At 44.3% G+C, this 22,641-nt stretch overlaps 1 protein-coding gene across 2 annotated transcripts in view; it reads right to left on the minus strand.

The window, feature by feature from the left end:
* The window catches only part of LOC126272718 (solute carrier family 12 member 6), a 1,173,553-nt gene that overhangs the window by 760,567 nt on the left and 390,345 nt on the right, over positions 1–22,641 (minus strand). Inside the window, exon 1 of one of the 2 annotated variants that reach the window (XM_049975759.1) lies at positions 6,049–6,131. The exons of the other annotated variant lie outside the window; for it this stretch is intronic. The gene's annotated coding sequence lies outside the window, so the exon portion shown is untranslated. Of the gene's footprint in view, positions 1–6,048; positions 6,132–22,641 lie in introns of those variants that run through there. 2 annotated transcript variants of the gene reach the window in all.

Consider the following 22,641-nt stretch of genomic DNA (forward strand, 5'->3'; position numbering starts at 1 on the left):
CACACACACACAATTAGTGGGCTGTGTTAGGCAGTTGCCCTCTTCAAGTTTTTCGAGAAGGCTTTGTGGCAGAAAAAAAAAACTAGACAAAACCTGTCGCTGTTTCTGTCAGGAATTTCGCATTGTAGATCTTTTAACATGATCGAGATGTTTTGATATTTTGCTACGTTCATCGGTTGCATTGAGTGGTACGCATACTGTGTATCAGAAGTCCGTTGCAAACAACTTTCTATTTTCTCAGGTTTCCATACTAGGTAAGAAGTTTTTATATAAACCCTGGAATTGCGCCTCTGCTTCCTCGTGGTTCTTTTCGTTAGGCAAGCTGGATATAAGGCCATCCATTTTCCAGATATATGAGTTTATGATCCCTTTATCCTAGCTTCTCATGAACATTAATCAATTTCTGTCGGAGAAAGTGTCCAGCCAACTGGATTATATTCAGCAGTTCACTGCAAAGCGCTAATTTCTGTGCGTAGTAGCAGTACAAAACCGCAGATATACAATCTAATGATAAAATTCTGGAGGGAACACATGTAGTCGGCTTTTTAAACGGAAGTTTCGATTTTCGCTCCTCTACGACTATAACTGACCCTGACAATCGAAGATACCTTCTCGGTTTGCTCCCAGTATGTCTACTGTGTTTACACTGCTGCTTCCTGCATTACAGGGACAATAAATTTTTTACCAGAGAAAGTTTTCGGAAAACAGACGCCATCTGACAGGTATCTTGAACTTCACAGACTATTTGGAATACATTAGCGTATCGGTAGAGCAACGTTTCCTGATAGCCGCAGACGCGATAGGTCAATGACCCCGCAGCAGTCGAAGCGCTTCTTCCCCTGTTACGGCGTTAGATCAGGCATTGCTCCTGATATAATCTGCGCATGATGAAGGAGAGTATACCGGGATATCAACAGACTGATAAAGGAGCAGGTGTGGTTTCCGACGAAAGCACACTCAAGGATCATAGCCGTGGAGCAACTCTTTACATGGGCGCAACCTCACTGAAGACGATGCAAAATCAGTTTAGAGGAGCTTAAAAAATGACAGTGATTTTGGGAGTTATTTCTGGAATTACGGAAACATCTGCCACATCAGTGGACATGATATGAGTGCTTTAAACAGGCGATACCATACTCTTTTTCCTCTGTGCTGTGTGTTTCGAGTGGTATTTCTCGTTTCTTTTGGCAATCGACGAAATGCGCTATTTTTTTTTTTTAACTGCAGAGCACGACGTACTACTTCTTTCGGATGCAAAACCAATAGCTCATAATCTCTTGCAATCACCGTCTTTCTCCTAGTGTATAGTTACATTTACGGTAAAAGACACCGCAAACAAGAGATTATCTTTCGATGTGCGTCTTAATATGGAACCTTGCTTTTCCGAAACTCTTCGGTTTTATTGGCCCTATTTTAAGCCGGTCAATATTGTAGGTTAGGTAGGTTGAGCTGTAATTTTCCGTTGGACTGTTTTATTACAACCACATCATTTTTTCCTTCTAACTACGTCTTCATTACGCAGGGATTTCAAAAAGTAAGTTATACATGTCATCTCACGCTAAGACAATCGCACAACACGGGTGGGACATTTTCAGAAGAGAGAAGGTGTTGTGGGTATCCTGCAGACAGTTCGGGTGCTGTACATATAACGGATGAATCACAGTGTGGTAGTGGAATTGTGTGACAACTAGACACGTATTACTTTAGTTGAAGTACGCCGTACAGTACCTTTCTTGTGTGCAAACCATCTAGATTGCTCACACATTCACTGTGAAATCAGGCAGTACATGGACCGAATGCAGCGTCGCATCCAGCCGCAGTTTGTTGTCAACAGTTTGACCAAAGCGGCACATAGGTGGCTGATGCTGATAGGGAAAGACGGCCAGCGACGTCGAATACCTAGGACATTGTCCAGGTGATCGTGGAAGAACATCTGGAGCGGAAAGAGAACTTCCAACGATTAGGACTTTCACTTAAGACTTTCACACAGCGGTTCTCGTATGGCTCAGTGACCAAGAAGCGTCTCTCTATCGTCGAGAAACTGAACACTCTGTACGTTTTTACGGAGACTTGAGGACGATGATGAAGCACAGTCTCATATGTGACTCTGGAGTGCAGTGCGGTATTCAATAAAAGTTACTAGGCCTTTGATAATTTTGTGTGAGCTACTGTTAGAAGTCCTTTAGTGAACTGTTTTTCTTATTTTAAATTTTATTGGTGAACAGATTTCTGGTTTTAATTCGATGGATTGTTCTGATTGATGAGCAGATTTGTGCTTTTTTTTCAGTGACGTATTCTGATTCTTCACTTTGTCTGAAGGAGGAAGCTTGCTCTTCGGGAACCCTTCAGTTTTTGCCTGATCAGGTTTAAGGGCGATTAACACTGTCAATTTGACTGAGATGTAATTTTCTTTTTGAACTGCTTGACTTCAATCAGAACATAACTTCCTTCCAGCTACGGCTTAATTATATTTGTGCCGCATAACAAATCTTTTGTTAATTTCCTGGGAAATTTGACCTACTGACCTTCTTGAAAGGTCACGAATTAAATTGATACAAAATATCTTGCCAATGACATCGGTACAGATCAAACGGGTAAGGTCGAACAATTTTCACTCGTGATTTGTACCGACTACATTGACGAGACATACAATTTTATTCGCAGTTGTCGTGATCGCATTCGGTGGATTTATGACAGTTAACCAGTTTCTACTCTACTGAGTAATTTTTACATTTATGAAATCTAAATTATGAATTCACGTGTTAGTTTTATAAGAAGATACCGATACGGGTGATGACTCATTAGATTCAAAACTGTTTAATTTTCACGAATCCACCAAATGTAATCACGACAATTGTGAACAAAAAAAGTATTTTTGAAAGTAGACTGCTCCCTCCAATTTGACGACATCAAAATTCATAGACGCGGTCCATCAATGGCATAACCTTTTCAAGATGGCCAATGGCCAAAATGCATAACGGAACTAAGAAAATATTTGTAATCCAAGCAAATATACAATTAAATTTTGTAAGTCCAACTATGACCACCACAGTTCAGTTTTTCTTTCATCCAGTAATTTTCCATGTGTGAAATTTTCGTGTTCTGCGGTATTTTCATAAGAGACTCGAATTTTCGGATCCATAACCAACGAAGTATTTGTTTAGGAAATAGAAGTTCCAAAGTTACGCTTTTTATTTTAATTTATTTATATATCATTTTTTGCGCCCTATTCTCCAGCATTGCTGCGCAAGTAAAGTTGACACAAGCTGGTTTTCTGTTATCACGAAATTGGGAAGAGAATATCACAGATACGATAAGCAATTTGAGGCAGCAATTATTAAGACAAACGCGTTTTACATTGGGACGAAATTTGGACTCAACATAATTACAATCAGAAACTTTTCCTGAGACTGGTAAAATTTTATGTTGATTGTCGCTTACATAGAAAGAATTGACCATTATGATAGGAGAACTCTGAGTTCGCACGGAAACACTTAAGTATTAATTTTTCCCCACGCGCTGTTCGAGAATCTGACGGTAGACAAATAGTCCGATAGTTGTTCCATGCATTCTATGCACTTTCTGACAAACACTGTTTTGCCAAAAATCATGGTTGCACACAGTTGTATTAATTAATTTCCTCAAAACAAATTTTTGGTTTGTCGGTTTGTAATAAAATGATTAATACATCAATGTGAAACCATGACTCGTCGACAATTTTTGCAAGCTGTAAACCATCGCCTCCTCAAATAACTTGGGTGGGAACTGCAGCGTACCGTAATTTTGAGATAGTAGCCCCACTTGCAAGGGGTCTTTCCTTTGAGGGCTTGACGAAAAGTAAAGCTTCCGAATTTTTTATGTGAAATCTGTGAAAGCTTTTTTCAAAAAAGCGTACGTTATTAACATTCTACTTCTTTACTCTTCATGTGCATATATTTACAGCCCTCTGCCGCTAGAGGGCTCTGTATTGTATCTCGTAAGATGGCGATGTGTTACTTAACTATGTTGATGTGTGAGGAACAGAGTGCTGTAATGGAGTTTCGAATGCGAAGAGTTCGTTCACATACGGAGCACTCTATCCTTCAGCAGAAGAATGCCAGATTAGCCAGCAGCTCTGCGACGTCTGCAGCAATCCGACCCCGTGGGTTAACTGTCCCCAACCATCCTCCATCAAGCCCCGACTTGGCCACAAAGGATTTTCATCTGTTTCCAAAACTTAGAGAACGCCTTCGAAGAATTGTCTTTGGTAGTGATGAAGCGGTGCAAGCAGAGGTGAGATTGTGACTCGGACAACAAAGTCAAACATTCTGCAGGACGGTATCAACAAAGTGGTCTCTCCTTGGGAGAAATGTGTTCGTGTCCAGAGTGACTATATTGAGAAAAAAATATGTAGACACAAAGAATAAATACGATATTGCAGGGCCTGTGCTATTCAGAAGTACGATGGATGCGTGGCTGAAGGAACAGCCACTTCGGCGACTACAGACATTATGAGATACATGAAATGTATTCGCAGTTGCGAATATGGGGAACCATGGACATTCCGCTATGCAACAGAATGGCGACAGGGAAAATTTGGCCGTACTGGAACTCGAACCCAGTTTTCTTGCCGTAAACGGTAGCCTTAAACAGTAGGCTATCCGAGTACAACCCACGGCCAGACTCAAACTTCCTTGTGTCGTCGACGATGTCTCCACATCTTGCGCCCATACTTTCATAATGTATATTCCTGTACAGGGGACACATTTCAATGAAGGTCGCTTGCCCTGTGTCGGCGGATAAATAAGATATTGCAGTAAATATATTGTTCAGATGTACGATAAACGGTAAATGAAAGTTTGTGCTGGGACCCGAACCCAGCTTTCTCGTTTATCTCGTGATAAGTGGTAAATCCGGGTTCGATCCTAGTCCGGTACGAATTTTCCTTTTTGTAATACCGCTACGCAGTTGCTGTTTGTCCATATTAGGGACTGTGGAACATTTAATGAAGAACGAAGATGTAGCATGTTAATAAAATTTGTTTTATTTAAAAAAAACGTTAAGGGTTTTCACGTAAAGGAGTTTAGAGGCAGTACTTTTCATCAAGTCCATGTATAATCTGCTAAGCTGATGCGTTGAACAATTAGTCTAACTCAATTGGCGACGTCAGGTTCCGTTTCGACAGCTGGGATTATCGTAAGAACGGGGGTTTGAAAATGAGGCTGCTACCACGAAACTAGAGCTAAAGAAATGAAATAGGAGCATATTGTTAATAAAATAATAATAGTTAAAAGTAGCAGCAAAGTTCTCTATTTCGAAAACAAGTACTCCCATTTAGTTATATCGGAACAAATAAGCCCTCGGTCACAAATATTAAGTTAAAATTGACCTGCTTTCGACGCTACTATGAGCGTCTTCTTCAGAATTGGACTAACTGTAGCAACACTTAGCGGCTCGCCATCTCACAACTGTTCGTAACGTCGCCTTTCCGGCTCAGATCTTTTTTAGTATGTGACTTGTAAGTACTGCATCTTTTCCAGTCAGTACAAACTGTAATTTTATTAATGTACTATAGACCTAATATGTTTCAGAACAGTTAGTCTAATTCTGAAGACGACGCTCATAGTAGCGGTGAAACCAGGTCAATTTTGACTTAATATTTGTGACAGAGGGCTTATTTGTTCCAATATAATTCTGACGCGGTCACTGAACCTTAGCAGCTATGTTCAAAGTTATACCCATCTAGCTTTGGGAGGAGTGATGTGGACTGTAGTGAGACGGCTGAGTTGAGTACAAATGCACACCGACGTAAGGGCTGTGGAGGGCGGGACGCGAGGGGTGCGCCCTGACAGCTCGGCAGAATTAGGCCGGAGGCGGCGGGGGTGGCGTTGGCGACGCCACCCCATCAATGCAGGCTGGCAGGGGTGCAGGCGGAAGCCCGGCCAGCCAGGCAGCCGGGCAGCCAGCAGGTAGCGCGGGGCGGCGCGCCGCCGACGCTGCGGGGGCGGCGACTCGCGGCTGCAGCCCTGCTCCGCTCGGCTCGCCGGCAATCGATCCGGCGCGGCCTACCTTTCTCCTTGTCCGGCTGCTGCTGCTGCCGGGGGCTGCCGGCGGCGGTGGCCGTGGGGGTGGCCTCGGGGGCGGCCGGGCTGTTGTCGGGGGCGGGCGCCGGCGCCGGGGGCGGCTGGGCGTCGGCGGCGCCGGGCGGCGGCTGCTCCTGCGGGGGGCCCGCGCCGTCGGGCACGCGTTCGGTGACGAAGCGGGACGCCATGCTGCGGGCTGTGGCTGGTGCGTGCGCGCTCGCCGACGGCTGCCCGGCTACTGGCGCGGCGCGGCGCAGCCTCCCGGTCCAGCCCCCACCACGCCGCTTGCCGCCTCCCGCCTCCCGCCGCCCTGCCCCACTGACCGCGTCGCCCGCCATCCGCCGCCCGGGCCAGCAGCCTCCCTGCCTCCGCTGCCTCCGCACCCCCGTGCATGCGCCATTCACTGCCCGCACCCTCCGCGCTGCTGTTGCGTTTCACTTGTCCTGTACGCTTCGCACCACTTTCGCACCTGCAGATGCTTCACGGCTGGCCCTCTGGTTTCTTCATACACTTATTAAGGGCCATCAAACCAGTCTATCTGGCATTGTAAAATCTGAATTTGCATACGTGTAAATTAATATCACTTCGCAACTATATTGCACTGTCATGCAAAGTAGGTAATCGGATGCTACGAACCGGCATGTAGAATGCACGCGTATAAGAATTGTGTTTACGTTGGAGACGAGCGGGCTGAGAGGAGGCCAACTGCTCATAACATCAGCGAACGATCAGAATTGGGGGGGGGGGGGGGGGGCACATCTACGTCTACTAGGTAATCAAAAAGTCAGTATAAATTTGAAATATTAATAAACCACGGAATAATGTAGATAGATAGATAAAAACTGACACACATGCTGGCCGGCCGCGGTGGCCGAGCGGTTCTAGACGCGTCAGTCCGGAACAGCGCGACTGCTACGGTCTCAGGTTCGAATCCTGCCTCGGGCATGGATGTGTGTGATGTCCTTAGGTTAGTTAGGTTTAAGTAGGTCTAAGTTCTAGGGGACTTATGACTTCAGAAGTTAAGTCACATAGTGCTCAGAGCCATTTGACACACATGCTTGGAATGACATGGGGTTTTATTAGAACCAGGCACTCCACCCCCATATAGCTAGACGCGTGAAAGATCTCTTGCGCGCGTCGTTTGGTGATGATCGTGTGCTCAGCCGCCACTTTCATCACACTTGGCCTTCAGGTCCCCAGACCTCAATCCGTGCGATTATTGGCTTTGGGGTTACCTGAAGTCGCAAGTGTGTCGTGATCGGCCGAAATCTCAAGGGATGCTGAAAGACAACATCCGACGCCAATGGCTCACCATTACTCCGGACATGCTTTATAGAGCTGTTCACAACATTATTCCTCGACTACAGCTATTGTTGAGGAATGATGGTTTATTGAGCATTTCCTGTAAAGGTCGTCATCGTTGCTTTGTCTTACTTTGTTATGCTAATTATTTCTATTCTGATCAGATGAAGCGCCATCTGTCGGACTTTTTTGAATTTTTATATTTTTTGGGTTCTAATAAAACCCCATGCCATTCCAAGCATGTGTGTCAGTTTGTACCTCTCTAAATATATTATTCGGTGATTTATTCAGTTTTCAAATTTAGACTGACTTTTTGATCACCTGGTACCTCTACATCTACACACATACTCCACAATCCACCATACGGTGCGTGGCGGAGGTTACCTCCTACGACAACTAGCATCTTCTCTCCCTGTTCCACTCCCAAACACAACGAGGGAAAAATGACTGCCTAAATGTCTCTGTACGAGCCCTAATCTCTCTTATCTTATCTTTGTGGTCTTTCCGCGAAATATAAGTTGCTGGCAGTAAAACTGTACTGCAGTCAGCCTAAAATGCTGGTTCTCTAAATCTCCTCAGTACCGATACCGATTCACGAAAAGAACGCCTCCTTTCCTCCAGAGACTCCCACCCGAGTTCCTGAAGCATTTCTGTAACACTCACGTGATGATCAAACCGACCAGTAACAAATCTAGCAGCCCGCCTCTGAGTTGCTTCTATGTCCTCCCTCAATCCGACCTCATAGGTTTATAATAAAAAACTACAAACCCGCCTAGATTGTGAAAAAAGCACCTAGTGTTAACTTAGATTTCGGCTTGGATAAATACACCTTCTTCAGAACAATAAATCCCACAAGTGCCTAAGAAGACCTTTGTCAATGATTAAAAGAACACCATAGCTATACATTCATAAACGAAAAAAAAAGGAAAACACAAACAGTACATATGTTCAAAGTCTAAACCGATATTTAACTTAATGGTTAACCTTCACCTCACACCGGCCTATGTTCGATGGGCCATGACCCGCCGTAAGCTGCAGTTTTATAAGCGGTCTCCTTTACAGATGAACCACATCTTCCAAAATTCTAAATGAATCGAAGACGACTATCCGCCTTCCCCACAACTGCCATTACATACTTGTCCCACTCCATATCGCTCTGTAGTGTTACACCCAAATACACTCCTGGAAATGGAAAAAAGAACACATTGACGCCGGTGTGTCAGACCCACCATACTTGCTCCGGACACTGCGAGAGGGCTGTATAAGCAATGATCACACGCACGGCACAGCGGACACACCAGGAACCACGGTGTTGGCCGTCGAATGGCGCTAGCTGCGCAGCATTTGTGCACCGCCGCCGTCAGTGTCAGCCAGTTTGCCGTGGCATACGGAGCTCCATCGCAGTCTTTAACACTGGTAGCATGCCGCGACAGCGTGGACGTGAACCGTATGTGCAGTTGACGGACTTTGAGCGAGGGCGTATAGTGGGCATCCGGGAGGCCTGGTGGACGTACCGCCGAATTGCTCAACACGTGGGGCGTGAGGTCTCCACAGTACATCGATGTTGTCGCCAGTGGTCGGCGGAAGGTGCACGTGCCCGTCGACCTGGAACCGGACCGCAGCGACGCACGGATGCGCGCCAAGACCGTAGGATCCTACGCAGTGCCGTAGGGGACCACACCGCCACTTCCCAGCTAATTAGGGACACTGTTGCTCCTGGGGTATCGGCGAGGACCTTTCGAAACCGTCTCCATGAAGCTGGGCTACGGTCCCGCACACCGTTAGGCCGTCTTCCGCTCACGCCCCAACATCGTGCAGCCCGCCTCCAGTGGTGTCGCGACAGGCGTGAATGGAGGGACGAATGGAGACGTGTCGTCTTCAGCGATGAGAGTCGCTTCTGCCTTGGTGCCAATGATGGTCGTATGCGTGTTTGGCGCCGTGCAGGTGAGCGCCACAATCAGGACTGCATACGACCGAGGCACACAGGGCCAACACCCGGCATCATGGTGTGGGGAGCAATCTCCTACACTGGCCGTACACCTCTGGTGATCGTCGAGGGGACACTGAATAGTGCACGGTACATCGAAACCGTCATCATACCCATCTTTCTACCATTCCTAGACCGGCAAGGGAACTTGCTGTTCCAACAGGACAATGCACGTCCGCATGTATCCCGTGCCACCCAACGTGCTCTAGAAGGTGTAAGTCAACTACCCTGGCCAGCAAGATCTCCGGATCTGTCCCCCATTGAGCATGTTTGGGACTGGATGAAGCGTCGTCTCACGCAGTCTGCACGTCCAGCACGAACGCTGGTCCAACTGAGGCGCCAGGTGGAAATGGCATGGCAAGCCGTTCCAGAGGACTACATCCAGCATCTCTACGATCGTCTCCATGGGAGAATAGCAGCCTGCATTGCTGCGAAAGGTGGATATACACTGTACTAGTGCCGACTTTGTGCATTCTCTGTTGCCTGTGTCTATGTGCCTGTGGTTCTGTCAGTGTGATCATGTGATGTATCTGACCCCAGGAATGTGTCAATAAAGTTTCCCCTTCCTGGGACAATGAATTCACGGTGTTCTTATTTCAATTTCCAGGAGTGTATTTAATCGACGTGACTGTGTCAAGTGCTACACTACTAATGGAGTATTCAAGCATTACGGGATTCTTTTTCCTATTCATTCGCATTAATTTACATTTATCTATATTTAGAGTTAGCTGCCATTCTTTACACCAACACAAATCCTGTCCAATTCATCTTGTATCCTCCTACAGTCAATCAACGACGACGCCTTCCCGTACACCACAGGATCATCAGCAAACAGCCGCACATTGCTATCCACCCTATCCAATATATCATTTATGTAAATAGAAAACAACAGCGGACCTACCACACATCCCTGGGGCACTCCAGATGATACCCTCACCTCCGATGAACACTCACAATCGAGGACAATGTACTGCGTTCCATTGCTTAAGAAGTCTTTGACCCACTCACATATTTGGGAACCAATCCCATATGCCTGTACCTTAGTTAGGAGTGTACACTGGGGCACCGAGTTAAACGAGAAGTCAAGGAATATGGCATCCGTCTGATACCGTTCTTCCATAGTTCGCAAGATATCATGTGCAAAAAGGGCGAGCTGCGTTTCACAGGAGCGATGCTTTCTAAAGCCGTGCTGATGCATGGACAGCAACTTCTCTGTGTCAAGGAAATTCATTACATTTGAACTGAGAATATGTTCGAGAATATTGCAACGAACCGATGTTAAGGATATTGGTCTGTAATTTTGGGGATCTGTCCTTCTACCCTTCTTATATCCAAGCGTCACCTGCGCTTTTTTCCAGTCGCATCCTGCCACCGGGAATGTGAACGTAGTACCGTCCCGTGGCTGCTGGCTTTCTCTTTCGATATTGGGTCTCAGGAAGTAGAGCGACAGACGCTCACTATTTGTACAACGGCTCGGGGCAGTTTCCTCGCGAAAGCCTCATGTTTTGGGGAGGAACTCGCCATCTCAGGACCACGGCGGTGCTATTGTTCGAGACGTTCCGGAGGAAAGGACTCCAAGCTCCACGAGATAGCCGACAGAACGGCGCACTCCAGCTATCGTATTCCGCTGGCGACCGTCGCCGGAAGCTTCCCGCAGAAATTCCTGGCGGAGGCTGTGATAGGCTGCTCTACTGCTGCGTCAGCACACGTGGTAGTCACCGTTGGGAATCAGCGGGAGCATTGTAGTGTGAGCCTAGACGAATTTATTTTAAGGCCATAATGGCGAAAGCCTTGTTAATTGGCCACGATTAGCTCTCTGGGCGCGGAGCCAAAGAGAATTTGAGATGTTGGTTTTTGGTCGCTGCAGGAGTTGCTCGCGTATTTCGCCCTCCTTGCTGCAGAGTAATTTCATTAGCGGTTTCACTTGTCCGGCCAACCGGACAAACACTTAGTTTTCTCGCGCTTCGATTGGTCTCCAAGGCGGAGATCACACCCAAGCAGCGGAGCTAACCACCAGTAGCAGCCATCAGCACGCCGCCTTGCACCATACTGTCAGTAATATTTGCAGCTCCGGTCGGTACGGTTTCAGCTGATTTTTAAGGCGCCCAGAATTCTAATTGAGGTTTCCCTGTGATTGCATCTGTAAAACCACTTCGCCTGCTTAGATGATATAGTGGTACTGCATCCAATTACACACTTGCTTATCGATATTACAGGTTTCACCTTTTCTCTTTGCTACCCCTTCTTTAAGTACAGAAGCACACTACATTCTATGCACTATCGTTTGTACTACGTTCTCGCCAACACTTGTATCGGGTAAGGACTATTTACATGTTTGGTTTAAGTTAATATACATAGTTGTTCCTTGTAATAATTTATGATCACTTTGTGTTACATCAAAAGAAAGTAAATGGAACTGTACTTTTTTAGGACGGCATTTATCTGTTAAACAGTTACACTCACGAGAATCCTTTCCCATCATCATCTTTAGAGGGAAACATTGATCATTTAATTAATAAATTACGTGAGAGGCTAGTCACCCAACATACGATTTACATCAGGGCCATTATAAGTTGCGTTACACTCTTTGCTCAAATTCAATATAAACCCACTTGGTTGTGATTTGCGTAACATTGTGATTGGGCCTGTAACTTGCACATGAGTTAAAGGTCCCACAATAGTAAAAATAAGGATGATTTCCATGTGTACGCTCCACAAGCCACTGTATAGTGTTCGGATGATGTTCTTCGTGCCAGTACCTGGTGCCCCATAAGTAACCATCAATTTTCACCAAAACGTTTTTCTTCTTTTCCAGATGGGACGCCTAAGGACAACGTGCCAATTCCAGTTCCTAATTCCTGGTTCTCTTCTTTTTTTTTTTTTTTTCAGTGCTCTTTCATACCATCACTACCCTTTTTGTTCCTCTCTACTGACCACTTGATACAAGTACATTTTACTTTTCTAGTTTGGAATTCTTCCATATTCCCTAAACACTTCTGTGTCGTTAATGTTTTAGTGAGCTTATTTTCTACAGCCGTGAGATATTTAAAGATCTGTATCTTTAAAGATATGTACTTTTAACTATCAGCTCTATAAACCATTAGATGCAAAAGCAATTCATCGTTCTCTTAGTATCGAATCATGGAAGAGACTGATGAATCGCTTTTCCACATAATGCATTTGCGTTTTCTTTCGATGATGATGGTCTAAGTGACCGGTATGATTGACCGAAACCGACGGAAAATAACATTTATTTATTAAGCTGACGGTTTAAAATGTAGTTCTTTACGTTAACATATCTGTCACTTGTTTCTTCAACTTTTATATTTTTTCTTCTTCATTACTTTTTACTTCGTAGATCCAACTTCTTGTTGATTCATTATACCACGAACATTTGAAGATCTGTTTGGTTACTCTACTGTCTTTCATTCGATATAAATGTCCGAAAAATAATAGTCGTGTTTTTGTCGTTACTTCTTTTTCTATGTTCCAATAAATTTCATTACGTAATTTCCAACATGTCATAGTTTTCTGTGAGCATGATATTTTCCTAATGATTCGACTTTCTAGTATTTTTAATTCGTCGTCGTTTCTGAACATGGTGCACCAGGTGACAAACAAGCGCCCTATGAATCCACCGTTGCTAGTTCAACGACAGAAGGGGTGTCAGCGGAGGAGGAATGACGTATGCCCATTGCGCTGAAGAAGGGAGAGTAGCAGTAGACCAGTGTGTTTGAGGTTATTCGAGTACACATCACGATGACAGACGGAAGTATGCTGACAAAGTGGTCGCCAATGGAACTGGGCCACGGTCCTTTAGTGAAGGTGGTGTGCTTTTGGGCGGCACGTAAAACCACACACAGCAAGGCTCACATACGATCAGATTCGTTGCTTCCGATGAGAGAGCTTGGATCACCCGGGCTACAGCCCCGATTTGTCCCTTCAGACCTTCACCTGTTCCCTGCGCTTGAAGCCGCACTTGTCGAGACATCACTTCCTAACCAATGTTGAGGTGTAGCAGACTGTAAGACCATTCCTCGCACTGTAGGGCACCGACTTTTAGCGGAGTGGTTACTTCAAATCAATTAAACACTACGACAAATGTCTCAAAGTCGGTGGAAACTATGTTGGAAGTAGTGTAAGGTATATAGTATGTGATGCCATTGCGTATTTGTTTTTGTCAATAAAGTTTCTGTGTGAAAAAAAGACAAAACTTACATTGGAACGTCCTTCGTAGTTTAACAACACACATAGACACCACATATAGACTTTCTGATTTCATTACTCTATTGTAATGCCTTATTTTCACATTTTTTGTTGTAAATATCTTTAATTGCACCAAATGCCCTTCCCATTTTATTACTTCTTATATGATAGCTTTATTCAAACCATTTCCTGTATTTTTCAACCAAGATATTTTAATACATTAACTTTTTCAATGTGGTCAAATCGGTTTTCAGAAATATCAGTGCACTTTTAAGTATGTTAAACCTCTTAAGCCCGTCCCATAGGCTATTTATTCTAAAAAATTAATTTGTGTTGTAGCAGAAGCCACATTTTCAGAAAGTATAGTGAAATCATTTGCAAATACAAGACCACTTATTCCAATATTTTTGATTCCTCTTCCCGACTTCATTGGTGAAATCTTATATTCATGCAGTTTTTCATTTCAAATTCATCTTTCACAGGTCTTCGAGATAGCCATGGTTTCCTGGAAATGTGGTGATAGCACATTCGAGAGGGTGCGTGAGCAATCACCAACAAGAACTAATCTTGTCAACAAACTTATACAAAGAGGAAGCGAAATTTATGAGAATATGGCGCAATCGTCAATTGCTATTCTGGCACGATTTCGTTGTGGATTGTTATTTCCAAGGTTACAAAATCGACTCAAATTTACGTAGAACATGTCAGTAGGCTATGAGCGCACGTGTCAGTATTACGTGGCAACCCCCCCTCCCTCCCACCCTGTGGCTGTTGGATGAGTTGGGAAGTGCGTCAAAAATCCGTGCACAACTGTGCACAACCGCTGTAACTAGTTTTTGATATCCTGGAAAGTGGGACTGGGATGAATGTCCGAGATGGTCCCATGCTTGCTCTACAGGATACAGAATATGTCAGCATCACGCAGAGAACACCTAGAGACACGTGTCACGAACGGACGAGCATTGTCCAGTTGGAAAATGGCACTGCAATGTTGTTGCCTGAGAGGTAACACATAAGGACTCAGCATGACCATGACGTACCGTTGTGCTGTCACAGTTCCTTCTACCACTAACAACAGTGACCTGATACCCGATGGCTCACGACACAGTTACATCAGTACTAACACCGCTGTGTCTCTCCAAGCCATTACAGGGCTAGGACATCTCCCCAGGTCGCTGCCATAAACGCTGACCTGGGGCAATAGAGAATTGTGACTAATCGCTGAACACAATGCGACGACATTTATTGGCAGGCGATGGTTCCCTATCACTGCACCAGTCCAAATGTAGTTGCTTGTGTTGTGGTATTAACGACAGTCTATGCATGGGTCGGTAATCCTCTAGATCGGCTGCTACTTATCTCCAACCAATGGAGCTGGATGACACGGAATGTCTTAAGGATTCCATTACTTCTTGTCGGACGGCAGGCGCAGATGTGAAAGGGTTACGATGTGCCTGCTGCACAATACGGTTATCCACACGTTGTCGACCAGAACATTAACAACAAATATGCCTCTCCTCAGGTTCCCTTGCAGTCCAATATCGGGCCACTATCACACAAATCTAAACCCACAGCGAGGTCCCTTTTAACCTTCATCAGCTGCTGACAATGCTGTCACACACAAGGACCCGGCATCTCCCTGTTCACAGTAAGCACTCATCACCTTTGTCGCTCTTCACACACAAGATCTGGCAACAACAGTAAAAACGCACAATACTAATGCATTTTGGTAGTTGTTCTGTCGCAGAGAATTGCAACTGTAATAAGTTATATACCCGCCGATGATGTGTACAAGTATGAAGTTACATTGACATCCGACCGTGACTTCTGGCGGCTTCCTTTTTATTTATTTTTTTATTTATTTTATTTTTTTTTTCGTCACACAACGTCGTTTAAGATCCTTTCCCGTCAATATGGTTTTGACTACAAACATTTCGGTCACCAGTCTGCCTCTATTTCTTGACGTAGTACTTTCCTCCCATCACTTCCCCCTCCCCCCCTCCATACCCTGACCCCTTCCTTCTGCCCGTCCTGCAACAGTTTGGTTTCACTGCACAAAAGACCGACTCTTGTGTAATTTATGCTAAATACGACAATGAGAAAGGATGCCACTGGGCGCTCTATCGTTGGAAGAAAATTGAAGTATCATTGAAGAATCTTTTTTTCTCTAAAAGTGCGGTTCAGAAATAGCTGATTCGCCAGTAAGTTTCTCACTCTCAACATGATTATTCATATTATTGAATTAACAACAATTCAACCTATCAAACAACACCAGCAACGTTCGTGAGGCTAATATGAGAAAATAACATTTTCTTTTAAAAATTCTGATTAATAAAATCAGATCATATCTGAGTACCAGCACAAGTCTACGTGGATGGAGACTTTTGCTGGTACTCAGATATGATATGAAGCACATACCACTTCTGTATCTAGTTTTTGTTAATTATTTGCTGTAGTCCTCCACAACGTTGTCGCTGGACTCAGCCCTATCATTTAGAGCTTTAATTTAATAATACGTGTAGAGCGTAGACGAAACCTTAATTTTAATGCCAGTGATAATAATACCGTTCACAGCATTAACCACTCTAAACAAATATTTGCAAAAAATGGTCTTATTTATCAAATACAAACTATTCAGTCCGATGTTAATTTATGTTATATGATGGATTAACAATTGAAAACTTTTGATATTTTCGTGTTAGTTTCGGTCTCACGATTCAGAAATCTAAAAGTGTTTGAAGCAATAGTTTCAAAGTTGAAATAATTTTTGTGTATTACAATTACAGTTATGGATGACCTACAAATATTTTATTGACGAATATGATACTCGCTAATAATTTCACTGCTGCTTAGGTTCCACATAAAATTTGTTAAATCACGATGTAGTCCAACATACTAGAAGATAACTGTGTACTACTTTTATGACAGATTTCTTCATATAGTGTGGTCTCCCACGCAGCCTGGTTGCTTTAATTTAATGACATTTCTTTTAATGCAATTTCCTGCATATCGAATATTACATACATTTCTATTGCACGATGCTGTGTAACATTGTAAACACATAATATGTCTGAAGTATTCGATTAGCGAAGGTATGTCCAGTCAGTAAGCGACGTTGTGGGTTTATTTGGTTTTGTTTACAATTGTGACGTGGATTTTTGGGTAATGTATCCTTTTCACTATCACTAATGGAGCCATCTTAACACGAATGTTTATTCACTTCGCCTGTGGTCAAATAATAATATAGCACACATACCCGCAACACGTAACTATAGACTGATGTTCTTTGATTAGCATGTAATGCCTACTTGTTTCAATATTTTAATTTTGTCTTTGAACCCTGGTATGATCTATGTACTATATACCGATGGAGTGGTGTTTTTTGTTCTTGTTATAACTGAGCCTGTGTTAGTTACTTGACGTTAAGATTAAGCGTGTGCATGTTACAGTACTTTGATTGTGTCAGTATTCTACTGTGGAAATTCACTGAAACATTTATCATAGTAATTATTCACATTTTATATTTTATGTTTCTGTATTTGGTAGAGATGTACACTTCTGGAAATTGAAATAAGAACACCGTGAATTCATTGTCCCAGGAAGGGGAAACTTTATTGACACATTCCTGGGGTCAGATACATCACATGATCAAACTGACAGAACCACGGGCACATAGACACAGGCAACAGAGCATGCACAATGTCGGCACTAGTACAGTGTATATCCACCTTTCGCAGCAATGCAGGCTGCTATTCTCCCATGGAGACGATCGTTGAGATGCTGGGTGTAGTCCTGTGGAACGGCTTGCCATGCCATTTCCACCTGGCGCCTCAGTTTGACCAGCGTTCGTGCTGGACGTGCAGATCGCGTGAGACGACGCTTCATCCAGTCCCAAACATGCTCAATGGGGAACAGATCCGGAGATCTTTCTGGCCAGGGTAGTTGACTTACACCTTCTAGAGCACGTTGGGTGGCACGGGATACATGCGGACGTGCATTGTCCTGTTGGAACAGCAAGTTCCCATGCCGGTCTAGGAATGGTAGAACGATGGGTTCGATGACGGTTTGGATGTACCGTGCACTATTCAGTGTCCCCTCGACGATCACCAGAGGTGTACGGCCAGTGTAGGATGCCGGGTGTTGGCCCTGTGTGCCTCGGTCGTATGCAGTCCTGATTGTGGCGCTCACCTGCACGGCGCCAAACACGCATACGACCATCATTGGCATCAAGACAGAAGCGACTCTCATCGCTGAAGATGACACGTCTCCATTCGTCCCTCCATTCATGCCTGTCGCGACACCACTGGAGGCGGACTGCACGATGTTGGGGCGTGAGCGGAAGACGGCCTAACGGTGTGCGGGACAGTAGCCCAGCTTCATGGAGACGGTTGCGAATGGTCCTTGCCGATACCCCAGGAGCAACAGTGTCCCTAATTTGCTGGGAAGTGGCGGTGCGGTCCCCTACGGCACTGCGTAGGATCCTACGGTCTTGGCGTGCATCCGTGCGTCGCTGCGGTCCGGTCCCAGTTAGACGGGCACGTGCACCTTCCGCCGACCACTGGCGACAACATCGATGAACTGTGGAGACCTCACGCCCCACGTGTTGAGCAATTCGGCGGTACGTCCACCCGGCCTCCCGCATGCCCACTATACGCCCTCGCTGAAAGTCCGTCAACTGCACATACGGTTCACGTCCACGCTGTCGCAGCATGCTACCAGTGTTAAAGACTGCGATGGAGCTCCGTATGTCACGGCAAACTGGATGACACTGACGGCGGCGGTGCACAAATGCTGCGCAGCTAGCGCCATTCGACGGCCAACACCGCGGTTCCTGGTGTGTCCGCTGTGGCGTGCGTGTGATCATTGCTTGTACAGCCCTCTCGCAGTGTCCGGAGCAAGTATGGTGGGTCTGACACACCGGTGTCAATGTGTTCTGTTTTCCATTTCCAGGAGTGTATTTTTGACCAATTGATGTACATTATGTAAGCATTATGGTGCCTCCAATTTTTTGTATCTACTTTCATGTTGTAAGACTGTAGGGAACCACATACTTGTGTTATTCTTGTCTTGCACCTTATACAATCGCCAATTAAGATGGTAGCCAGTACCGTAGCCGGTAGAGAATAAGAAAAACGTTACAGCTGTTGGCACAAAAACGATTTTTTTCCAAATATTTATCGGCTGTAGATATCACTTAAAGAGAGCTTTATTCAGAAATATCTGAGTCTAAATAGTTTCAAGAACATTCATATTCAGGTGAGATGCCGTCACATACAAGGTTTCTCTCGCTAATATTGTTGCTACAGGAACTGCTGCTTTAAATTTAATTTATTTCTGTTTTACATTTTTAAATCTCATCTTTTTACACTTGAAACTCATGAAGAAGCAGCATCCAGTACGGGTTTCCAAACTTTGTTTAGAGAAGGCGAGAGAATTTAGTGAAAAAGCAGAATAGGAACAAATGATATTGCCCTGATTGTAACATAACTCTCTGCTTGCCGGAATACTTCTGACTGTTCTACGCAGAATCAAATTACGTGTGAAATTTCTCAGTAACTCATCTCACACTTTTTTTTGAAGGAGAGTTATTCTTTCTCTCATCATTATTTTAAAATTTGTAATTCATCAAAGAAGTAAAAATACACTGAGCGGCTAAAACATTATGATCACTGCCTACTGGGACGTTGGATATGCCGCCTGCGATATCAAAAGTATGTAGGCGGAGCAGACACGAACTGGGGACCACCCTAGCAAAGATATGGGCTGCAAATGGGAAAATCCTTGGAGATAAGCGACTTTAGAGCATGTGAACTGTCGTGATACCACTAGGCGCTAAATGGTTGGAAGTCTACGATTCTACGCACAACGTAGGCTTCGGAGACTTGTCTGTTCTGTAAAGTAGGTTAGATGGTGATCTGTGGCATCTCTGCCGAAAGAGCACAATACTGGTGCACGTACAACTGTCTCGGAGCACACCGTTCATCGTACACTGTTGAACATGGAGCTCCGCAGCAGACCACACATAAATGTTCACATGTGGAGCCAACGATATCGACGATTACGATTGCAGTGGGCACAGAACGATCGAGTTTCGATCGTCGATCAATGGAAACGAGTCGGCTCTTCCGATAAATCACATTTTTACTACATTAGGTCGACAGTTGTCTCTATAAACGCAGTCATAGAGGTGAATGGGGGCTCGAAACGCGCAGCGCTCCACGGATGCAGGCTGATGGGAGCAGTGTTATGCTATGGGAGACATTCTCCCGCCCTTGAATGGGTTCTGTGATAGCAATCGAAGACACACTGACAGCTGTGAACCATCTACATTCCTTCATGCATGATGTCTTTCGCAAGGAAGGTCATCTTTCAGTGGTATAATTGTCCGTGTCTCGGAGCCAGGTCCGTGCTACTGTGGTTTGAGGAGCATTATAATGAACTCACGCACATGTCTGGGCGATCAAATTCGCCTGATAAAAAATGCTATAGAAGACATGAGAACCTATAGGGCGCCATCACAGCGTAGGCAAACCAGCTGCTGGTTATTTACGAGAAGTACATGACCTGTGCATAGATATCTAATTCCATGTACCTCCACAAACCTACCAACAAACTGTCCGATCCCTGGTATGCAGAATCAGTGGTGTATCTCATACCAGAGCTATTAATAAGTGGTCATGATGGTTTGGCTCATCAATGTACGTATGGAAAAAAATAAACTTCGGGTCTTTTTCAGCATGTAGTACTCTTTAAGGTATGTCAAACAAAAATGTGTTTTTCGGGAAGGATGAGAGGAGGGACCATCGTGCTGAAACCACAATTACTGAGTGTCTTCATCATCACATGTATCAATCACCATTAACAGTCACAACTTTTCCTGCCTCATCTCCAAAAAGTAAGGGCGTATGCTGAGGGCTAAAAAGAAGCCACACCAAACCGTCACTCACCGTGAATGCACTTCCCTCAATTGGTCCATGCAAGGATTTTCTGACACGTAAATACGGCAGTTCTCTTTATTCAGAAGTCCATTTAAGCGAAAGTGCTCCTCGTGCATCATCGCAAAAGCCGTCGTAGTTCTGTCTTCTTCTCAGATACAAGTAAACAAAATGTCGCCTTTTCTCACGGTCCGCATTTTTAGCTGCTGTGTTAACTGAATTCCGTAAACATGGTACTGGAGATCACACCGCAGAATTCGCCCTACTGAAAAGCATCACATACAGAATTCTTGGGAAGGGCGAAGAAGCGATTTCATTGGACTACGAGATGTCAATGACATCGCAATGTTTGGCACTGATCGGCCAGAATGAGGACGCCCAGAGTTCTTAATATTCACTTTTGAATCCGTTAATTGAAAATTAAAATAATTCTGCGGACTTTTGATTGATTCAGTGCTCCATATGCCTGATAATCGCGCTAAGAGGTCTCACAGTTTTGCACAACTTTTTGCTTTATCATAAAATGTTTTCACTATTCACACACACTGCACTATAGTTAACTGCTCCATGGGTAGATACACAATGAAGAAAAGTTAGAAATTCAGAAACTTAAATGATACACAAAAAATAGTCAACCGATAAACGAAAATGTACTGCGCTATTCTAAAGCGCGCTCTTTTTGAGGACCCTTTATATTTCGAATTTTTTGGTTTTAATTTTTCTCAAAATTTTCGGAATCTGAACGTCCTAAAATACCCGTTACCCTACTGGTGCTAAATTTCACACAGTTAATTTTCACTCGGCTTGGAACCAAGCCACAGAGAAGACTAAGAAAAAATACTGAAAATTTCAACAAGTACCACTTATATAAATATCCGATTTTAGGCATAGTGCTTAGCTGGCTGCTTCTGCAACTGCGAAGAGTTTGAAACCGTTCGATAATAATGTTATACTGTCAATGCAAATATGAGACAAACTCACCGTGTGTTCTTCAAATCTGTTTAAAACGCAATCGTTGTTCTACATTTGCCAGAGGAAGAGAATGTGACATTTTCTATGCTCGTCTTTCCCCTTTAGTAGGTAAGCGAAAATGACTCGGCAGCAGATATACAAGTTTTGCTCAAATGAGAAGCTAGGAAAGTAAAAAAATACATGTATAGTCTTACTTTAATCCACTAAAATAAAGGGGCTTCTTTATGCCACATATTGGGAAGGTATGTGATACGAGATATCTTATTAACCATCATACAGACTTTATATGCCCCAGTCTTCAGTGAGATTCAGTTTGTTTGGGAGCATAAGGCTGTTCGGTTCATATTAAGCTAACCCAGGTCCTGTTAATATTAGGTTAACCGATGGGCTCCACTTGGGCCAGTTTTCCACTGCAAGCAACGACGGTAATTTCTTCCAATACTGTAATAGTGTAGTAGCTCAGGGTCAGTAGCGAAAAATGCGTTAATGCTGGATACAAACTGATGCTAACTGTTTCAAATGGCTCTGAGCACTATGGGACTTAACATCTGTGGTCATCAGTCTCCTAGAACTGAGAACTACTTAAACCTAACTAACCTAAGAACATCACACACATCCATGCCCGAGGCAGGATTCGAAACTACGACCGTAGCGGTCACGCGGTCCCAGACTGAAGCGCCTAGAACCGCACGGCCACACCGGCCGGCTTTAGTAGAGCAGTAGAGAGAACGGACAGTTGCTTTCAGGAAGAGTAGTGTTAACTTATCGTAGGCGTTTAGACTGTTACAGACGGAACGCAACCTCGGATAGGACAAAGATGCTTCTTAATCGATGCACAGGAGCCAATTAAAATCGGATAATGGTTTTAATTCCTCCCCTGACCAATGTGAGTCTAATCAAGTAACATCCACTGTGTTGCTGTGCCTCGTTCTGTAGTAGAGCCTGAGGCAACCATACGAGCAGCTGTGTTCCAGTGGTTGCCTGAACTTCTAGGCGCCAAACCTGCTCTTAGGTGTGTTCCTGAAATAAGGCAACTTATGCTGTCAGAATTGTGTCCTTTTTTATGCACATGAACTTTATTATGTGATATAACAAATTACTTGCCGCTTTTGGCCTTTGGCCATTTTCAAATTGAGCTCTATCGGTGAAATATGTTTCCGACGTAACTGCATCGAAA

The sequence above is a fragment of the Schistocerca gregaria genome, chromosome 5 (genome assembly GCF_023897955.1).
Source record: "Schistocerca gregaria isolate iqSchGreg1 chromosome 5, iqSchGreg1.2, whole genome shotgun sequence".
Taxonomy (NCBI): Eukaryota; Metazoa; Arthropoda; class Insecta; order Orthoptera; family Acrididae; genus Schistocerca; species Schistocerca gregaria.